The sequence below is a fragment of the Abramis brama genome, assembly GCF_963993115.1.
Source record: "Abramis brama genome assembly, chromosome: 13".
NCBI lineage: Eukaryota > Metazoa > Chordata > Actinopteri > Cypriniformes > Leuciscidae > Abramis > Abramis brama.
The window spans coordinates 532,326-540,990 of NC_139975.1; the positions used below are offsets into that span (position 1 = coordinate 532,326).

General features: G+C 34.5%; 1 protein-coding gene across 1 annotated transcript in view; it reads right to left on the reverse strand.

Moving 5' to 3' along the window:
* Window positions 1-2,221, reverse strand: part of hs3st1 (heparan sulfate (glucosamine) 3-O-sulfotransferase 1) — a 4,539-nt gene extending 2,318 nt beyond the window's left edge. The window contains exon 1 of the mRNA XM_084133450.1: window positions 2,028-2,221. The gene's annotated coding sequence lies outside the window, so the exon portion shown is untranslated. The remainder of the gene's footprint in view (window positions 1-2,027) is intronic.
* Between the last annotated feature and the right edge of the window lie 6,444 nt (window positions 2,222-8,665).

Here is an 8,665-nt window from a genome sequence, read left to right on the forward strand (position 1 = left end):
TACAAGCTCTCGTGTCTTAGTCAAACTCATCATCAATTCTGAATTTTAGGAAATCTGGCACATCATATGCTAGAGATGCACAATATATCGGCCACCGTATCAGTATCGGCCGATACATGTTCGTTTTTAATGTTAGCGTTATCGGCCTGATAAGAAACTTAGATTAATAATGCATTATTTCCTGCAGCGTCAACAAGTCATATCGGCTGCATAAAATCATGAGAACATTATAAGCGTGTGTTTGGGACGTGGCTTTTAATAGTGAGACTTTTGTTTTTGTAATCAGGCTCTCAAACATTATATCAAAACTTGGATTTAGATTTATCGGCCAATATATCGGTTATCGGCTTTCAAATCTAAAGAATTATCGGTATAGGCCAGAGTGTTCATATCGGTGCATCCCTTTCATATACAGAGCCTGTTATTCAGATTAACACATGCATTCAGTGAAAGAATACTTTATTAACACCTCGTATTATTATGGAAACTCATTTTGCCACAAAGTCAACCTTTTGTAAACCATTTATTAAAAGTCAAAATTCTGACTTAATTTCATAATGATCAAAAAGTCATGGAATAGAAAGTAATAATATCAACATTTTAGTTTTTAATCTAATAATTATGACTTAGTACACAGTAATTGTGACTTTTATGCCATAATTAAGATTTACCAAAGTACCAAAGCATGATGATATATTTTCCCTCAGGTTCTTGTATTCAGTATACGGGTCGTTCCGGGTCAAATCAAACAGATTTGGGAAACTTCCCTGGCTAAAATGTTTTTAAAAAATAAAAAAAATTAATTATTAAAATTAATTAAACAATTAAAAAAAAAAGTTTTTTTTAAGAAAGACAAACATTAATATTAATGAAATCCAAAATATTAAATGGCATGAATGTATATATTTATTGAGTAATCCACTATTTTTTTTAGAGGAGATTTGGAGCAAAATTACAGGTGTCGTGTAAATGACTAGAAATATTAAAGCAAAAATATTTTCTTTTTACAGATATATTTGTGGGTCTTTGAGTTCTGTTGATCTTTGTCGCTTTATGCTAACGGTGACCATTAAAAAATGGGAACAAGCACTTGTTCCCTAAAGTCTGCATGCCTGTGACTCTAGATAAGAGATGTTATTTAGGTTCTGCTGCTTAACCTTTATTGTGGCGTCTCCATTTTAAAGCCTCAAAATGGTTCAGTTCCAGAGAATCAGGATCTCAGTGCGGATCCTTGAACTCTAACCATTTACAGCGGACAGAACAGCTGATACTTATCATACTTAAAGAGGAATGTTTGAAGAATAAATAATGAAAAACTAGAAACTTCACTTCTCTCCCTCCATCAAAACAACTGCATTGAACAAACCAATTTAAACAATATTTCAGTGCCAAAGATGCACTGAAATGGCCTTAATTCCAGAGATTAATATTTTACTCATTTACTTACTTTACTGAACCATAAAGGGCCTTAAAAATGAAGATGCCAAAAGAAAAGTTTCTTAAGAACCAGAATACTAAAACATATTGAGATATCTTTATTACTTTTTAAGTTACAGGCATGCAAACTCTGGGGAGGAAACAAACATGAAAAGTGCTTTTTCCCATTTGTGAACCGACACTTTTAATGCATTTAATCGCAGATCGACGAATCATTCTCTCCATGTAATTTATCTTTAAATCTCAGGGTTAAAATAGTGGGTTACTCAGTAAATATTCATCCATGGCATTTCATATTTTGGCTTTCATCACTATTTATGCGTCTTTCTTCATAAAGGATATTAAAGGATGAGTTGACACGGAATGACCCAGATATGCTGTGTTTGAGACAGATTCTGACAGATGAAACTCTTGGACTGTCATTTTCTGAGACATTATTAAGCTGAACTGCATTTTTTACCCCATTTCTTCTCTTTAAAAGATTACTTTTACAAAGTAACAAGGAAATGAATCATTAAAAGATAACATCGGGACTCAAAACATCCTGTTCTTAATGATCATAATCAATAACTGAGCGTGAAGAGTCTTACCTGCCGATCAAATCCATGAGGAGAAGCTCTTTATGAAGAGGAATCACCCATTCCGAGAATCTCTCACACACTGTCACACACACACGCACACACACAAACACACAACAGTGAAAGTTTCACACTAGCTCACGTGCACGCGCGCCGTGAAGGTCCTGCACTAGACTGCTCTCACATAAAGCGCCGCGCCCCGCGCTGACGTCACAGCCGAAGCCCCGCCCTCTTCCGGTGACGTCAGCGTGCCCCGCTCACCAGCGCTGCATGAAAACACATGCATATGGACTTAATTTTTATAACGCCTTTCACATTTACACATTGTTTCAAGCAGCTTTACTGACACTCATGATGTTAATGTTTAGAGGATTATAATACCTTCACGCCTTATTCAGCAGATTACAGCTGTTCAGCTAAAGAACAATATAAAAAAAACTTTAACGTTCTCATTAAGATATTAAACCATTTCTGAATGTTCTCTGAACAGTTTTTAAAACCTTTTTTTTCTTGGTTATATGAATGTTAAGGGAACATTCCATTTGATCATTCTTCTAAATTGATGGGAATGATATTATAATTATTATGATTATTATATCGATCTTCCTCATGATGACAGCGCTGGAGTCAAAAAATGAAATTTTGCCTCTTGTTAAATTCAATGAATTAAAATAAGCAAAAGTAACACGATTGTTTAATATTTTGTCATAACTTAATTTAATTGTGTTCAATCAACCTAATATATTTAAAACTGAAGTTTACTTAATTAATTTGTGTGAAAACTACATGAATCATTTTTGTTGACAGCAGTGGATCTGTAGTTCCCAGCATGCTTTGCAAGGGACTGCATTAGGAGGGTAAATTTAGGGATTAAAGTGTTATTTTATGTGTTTTTCTGAAAATGGAAAGATGTTGTTAGTTAATGTTAGTGTTTAATATTCAGTTATGTTAGAAATTTGGAGGACTTTCTGTAATGTTTTTGAATTTTGTGGTTACCATTATGCAGAAGACTTTAACTACAACAATCTCAAAGGTTACATAATTGGTTCAATTTTAAAAAAGATTTTAACTTCAGTTTAAAAACACCATGAGCTTTACACGCTTTCATGTGCGCCGGTTGGGCACTCCACTGATTAATGCTGTCACTGCGAGAGATGATCGTCCAAATGCGGAACGACGAAAGGGAACCAGAGACTCGTGAGTGATCGAGGAATACAGTCTCAGAGGAGCCAGACCGCTCAGGGTTTATGAACCACACACAAACTTCAATACAGTCTAAACTGTCAAAGTTTAAAAAATTATGTTTCTCTATGATCCTACAAGAGTGAAAATGGTTAGGTTTTTATCTAAAATGTTTAATGTCTGTTTATATAGAGATTGTAAGGGTTTAATAACAGTTTCACTATAGATTGTAAGACACACACACACACACACTATAGCTATACACTATAGAGTCAAATTAGCTAAAATTATAATGTTGGTGATTTTGGGCCGGGCAAAGATTAATTGTAGTTAACCTGACAAAGCTTTATCTAGCAGGAATGACTAAATGAATTTAAGTTCAAGCAACAAGATTACAGTAATTCATTTTCGTGGAAACGTTTTCCTGAATTTAATCAAGTTCGTTCAACAGCTTATTTTGAGTGTGTGTGTTTCACTCATCACAGACGCTGGTTCACACATGCATGTTCATCAGTGATTATTATCAGATGTGTCACTCACACACACACACACTCAGATCCGCTCCATTAACAAACATTAATGAATAACATTGATGATGTCACACACTGTAACGCATCGTCACCTCACTGCACCCACTTCCTCCAGTGAGTAACAGATCCTCACACACACCTGAACCACACACACTCTTTCAAACACACACACTTACACTCACACACACACACACATACACACAGGCTGGTTGTAAGAGGGCTAACGGCTAGCAGAGTCAGTCTGTCTGCTACTATAGACTCATGTCTGGCGGAGACGGTGTTACTGGGACCCAGAACCACTGAGAGACGCTTATACTGGTGACGATCCGCTGTGACACTGGCCATGAGTCTGTGCATGTGTGTGACTGCATCTATATAGTGTTTATGTCCCTGTAAATCATTTATTTTAAGTGGACTCAAATAAATAGTTAAAATGTGTGTGTGTGTGTGTGTGTGTGTGTGTGAGTGTTTATGTGTGTTTGTGTGTGTATGTGTGTGTGTGTGTGAGTGTTTGTGTGTGTATGTGTGTGTGAGTGTGAGTGTGTGTGTGTGTGTGTGTGTGTGTGTGTTTGTGTGTGTGTGTGTTTGTGTGTGTTCTCTTCACTGGACTTTGTTCTGCTGTAAATCTACTGTATTTCTGAATAATCTTCATCAGAGATCAGAGATGGTCAGTAAACTCTCAGTTCTTCAACTCTTGCATCGTTGAACTCTCGAGACATCATAAGATCACACATTTACACAAGCGTTAGATGTTGATGGAGGTCAAAGTGTTGCAGAACACTGAGCATATCGTTTAGAATCTGATCAAGGTGTTAATCAATATATTTCCTTCTAAATACCGAACGGCTTGTGAGATTTAGCTGTGTTCTAGAAGTGGCCAGAGTGATCACTGAAGTGTTGATCATTATCCTCTAATGTGTGTGTGTGTGATATCTCAGAGGTACAGTAACAGTAGATCATCAGCCCGGCTTCCAGAGATGAAATATGGATTAGTTTTGTTTATGAAAGGTCTTCAACATGTGTTAGAACGTATATCAGTAACACTTCACAGTACGGTTCATTAGTGAACATGAACTAAGAATGAACAACACTTCTACAGCATTTATTAATCTTAGTTCATATTAATTTCAACATTTACTATACATTATTAAAATCAAAGGTTGTATTTGTTAACATTAGTTATTGTGACACATGATGGTGGTTTTAAAATCTGGGCATCAAAAGGCTTGAACAAGGTGGCAGATTTATTTAGCAATGAAACTATGCTCAGTTTTCAGGAATTAAGACAAAAGTTTGATTTGCCTAAAACCCATTTTTTTAAATATCTTCAAATTAGGAATTTTATCAATAAAACACAGCATCATTCTCTTCTATTACCAGAGCTGTCCCCTTTAGAAAAACATACTTTAAATCACCTTAATGGTGCTAGGCAAGTTTCCTTGTTTTATAAACTGCTCTGCACTAACTGTAAAGAAAATACGGAGAAAAAGCGTTTGGCTTGGTGTCAAGATATAAGTGAGAATATAACTGAAGATGAATGGCAGAGTATCTGCTTAAAGGCCCAAACCCAGACAATTAATACCAGGGTTAAACTTCTGCAGTACAAGTGGATAATGAGAGTATACATAACTCCAGAATTGCTTCATAAATTTAATCCCAACATTCCCAATCAATGTATAAAATGCAACCTAGATATAGGAACTTTATACCATTGCTTATGGAAGTGCCCTCAAGTTCAACTTTTTTGGGAAAAGGTTTTGGACTTTTTGTCACTGGTGGTGAAACAGAATGTCCCCAAATGTCCTAAACTTTGTATATTTAATATTTTCCCTGTAACTTGCACTTTAACTAACTCTAGTAAGAAAATGTTGACCTTCTGTTTAATACAAGCAAAACTTGTAGTTGCTCGTCATTGGAAAAACACAGAAATCCCTATAATTTTAAACAATGGTTACAGAAATTGTCTGGTTGTTTGGCTCTGGAGAAACTCACATATATTGTTAAGTATAGAACTTTATATAATTTTTGAAGGAAGCTGAACCAAATAGTTTATTTTCTGTGTAACCAGATTTAACATTCACCATGTTATGATTAATGTACCATTGTCTTGACACTTGTATAGTAATAGATGTTGTTGTTGTTTATTTTTTATTTATTTATTTTCTATTATTTTATTATTATTATTATTATTTTTATTGTAATTATGTATTTTATTTATACATTTTCCTGTGTTTGTTTTAATGTAAATGTTTCAAAAATCAATAAATACAATGTTGAAAAAAAAAAAACATTAGTTATTGCACTGTGAACTAACATGAACAAACAATGAACAGCTGTATTTTTATTAACTAACATTAACAAAGATGAATAAATACTGTAACCAATAGTTTGCCATTTTATATGAAATTTGCTACGTTATATTACAGTGTCCTCGAAAGAACATGTTATCTGGATGTTTTGGGGAGAGTCTCCTGATTATAGCTCGAGCCTGGCCGAATCCAACCTTGAAGAAGCTGTGTGTGTGTGTGTGTGCGTGCGTGTGTGAGAGTGTATGTGTGTGTGTGTGTGTGTGTGTTAGTATTCTTGGTTACAGCCCTAGTGAAAAAAGTATACTTTATTGTATTTGAAATATATTTCCTTTTCAATAGTACATTGCAAATATACTAACATTTTTTTTCTATCTTTAAATATATTAAAAGTATATTAGCATCATGCTTTTACCTATTTTCACAACTCAACTTTTAACACACTTTAAAATAATGTACTTGAGAATAGTTTAGAAAACTTTATTTTGTAAAAATATACTTGAAGTGAAAATTCTGTTCATTTTTTTGCACTTTACTTAAAATATATTTTAGGTATATTTTTAACTGTGTGCTGAAAATTATCACTGTAACAATGCACTGAAAGTATACTTTTAAAATTAATTTAGTATACAATTGTATATTGTACAAAGTAATATTTGTTTATTAACGTGCATTTGTTATTGAAGACAAAGCGTGCAATTTGTAGTATTTGCAATAAGCCAAAGGTATTACTGAGCATATACTTTATACCCAAATATAAAACACTTATGGTATATTGCCTGTATGTTTGGAAGACACTTGTAATGAATTTGTAATGTATTTGTAACACAAATAAAGTACACTTTACTATCACTAATCAAGCATGTAATTAGTCCCTACAGGCATATAATTAAATTATACTAAGTACTAATTTGACAAACAAAAGTACACTAAATACACTTAAAATTATTCTTTACTACAATTTAATTACAGCTAAAATATACTTAGTACAAAATTAGTTGTTCCAAAAGAGCACGCTTCAAGTTAACTAATCATTAACACACTTGAAGTATAGTGAATTAGTCTGGCTGCAAGTATACTGGCATTACTGGAGATCGACTGAGTTGTTTTCTTCGACATGTTGGCGCCCGGACACAGTCATGTGACCTCGAAGGGCCACTGGTCTCTAACTCAGAGATCTGCTTCTGCCTATCAGTCCATGTGTGCAGATTTACTGTTTATCTATTTCTTAGCCAATCAGAATCATTCAACCTGAAGTAATGACGTAGCTTAGACCTTGGTGTAAATGTAGAAGGGCGGCCTATGAACTGCTTGTGAGTCTTGAAGCTGACTTCTGCCTGATGAAACTGCAAACTATCTTCAGTAAAGATTTTCTTCAATTTATTATAATTCTGACTCTTGTCTTAAATTGAAAGAAAAATTCCCGAGTCTGTTTCAGTGAGAGAAATTCCCGAGTCTGTTCCCGTGTGAGAACTTCGTGAGTCTGATCCCGTGACAGAAATTCCCGAGTCTGATCCCGTGACAGAAATTCCCGAGTCTGATCCCGTGACAGAAATTCCAGAGTCTGATCCCGTGAGAGAAATTCCAGAGTCTGTTTCAGTGAGAGAAATTCCAGAGTCTGTTCCCGTGAGAGAAATTCCCGAGTCTGTTCCCGTGAGAGAAATTCCCGAGTCTGTTTCAGTGAGAGAAATTCCCTAGTCTGTTCCCGTGAGAGAAATTCCTGAGTCTGTTCCCGTGTGAGAAATTCCTGAGTCTGTTCCGTGTGAGAACTTCGTGAGTCTGTTCCGTGTGAGAACTTCGTGAGTCTGTTCCCGTGACAGATATTCCAGAGTCTGATCCCGTGACAGAAATTCCTGAGTCTGATCCCGTGAGAGAACTTCCAGAGCCCTTTCCAGTCCTTGAGTCAGAGTCTGAAAATGCAGCACTGACCATTATGGCCACAGCCATTTTATGCATGTGGGCTGGACACACTATGGCTCCAGCCATCATGTAAACAAAACATGTACAATTAAAATAAATAATTTGAAATAATAAAACAATTATTAAAAAGATTTTATATTTTATTTTAAATTTTAAACAAATTAAAGTGAAAATAAAACAATAACTAAAAATAAATATTTATTTGAAATAAAATTAAACAAATGGTTATTTACAACACTGTTTCACAAACATAAATACATTTTAAAATAAAACAATTATTAAAAATAAATATTTAAAAATAAATTAAAATTAACCTGTTAACCGTTGCCAGTGCGCCCGCGCACTGAAGCGTTTTTTATTTATTTAATTCAAAATTACTATCAGATTTAATGTTATACCTTGACAAACTATACATAATTAAAAAGATATAATACTCAAGTTTCAGTATTTGACCACTATTGTATTCTGAGAAACTCATAGTGACAGTTATGTCTTAATTTGTGTCAGGAGTTATGAAATGAAAAAAATGAGTCGATACCTTTAATATGAATTATGCGTGTCAGCCGCTTTCATTCATAAAAAACTCTGTGCTGTCGTCATGACAGCGATACACAAAACAACGTCCCTCAGGGCTTTAGCTCAGAAAATGTGCAGATTTGGAGAAATATTGATAGATTCTCATAGATTTACATCATATTTCTATAGACAGGAA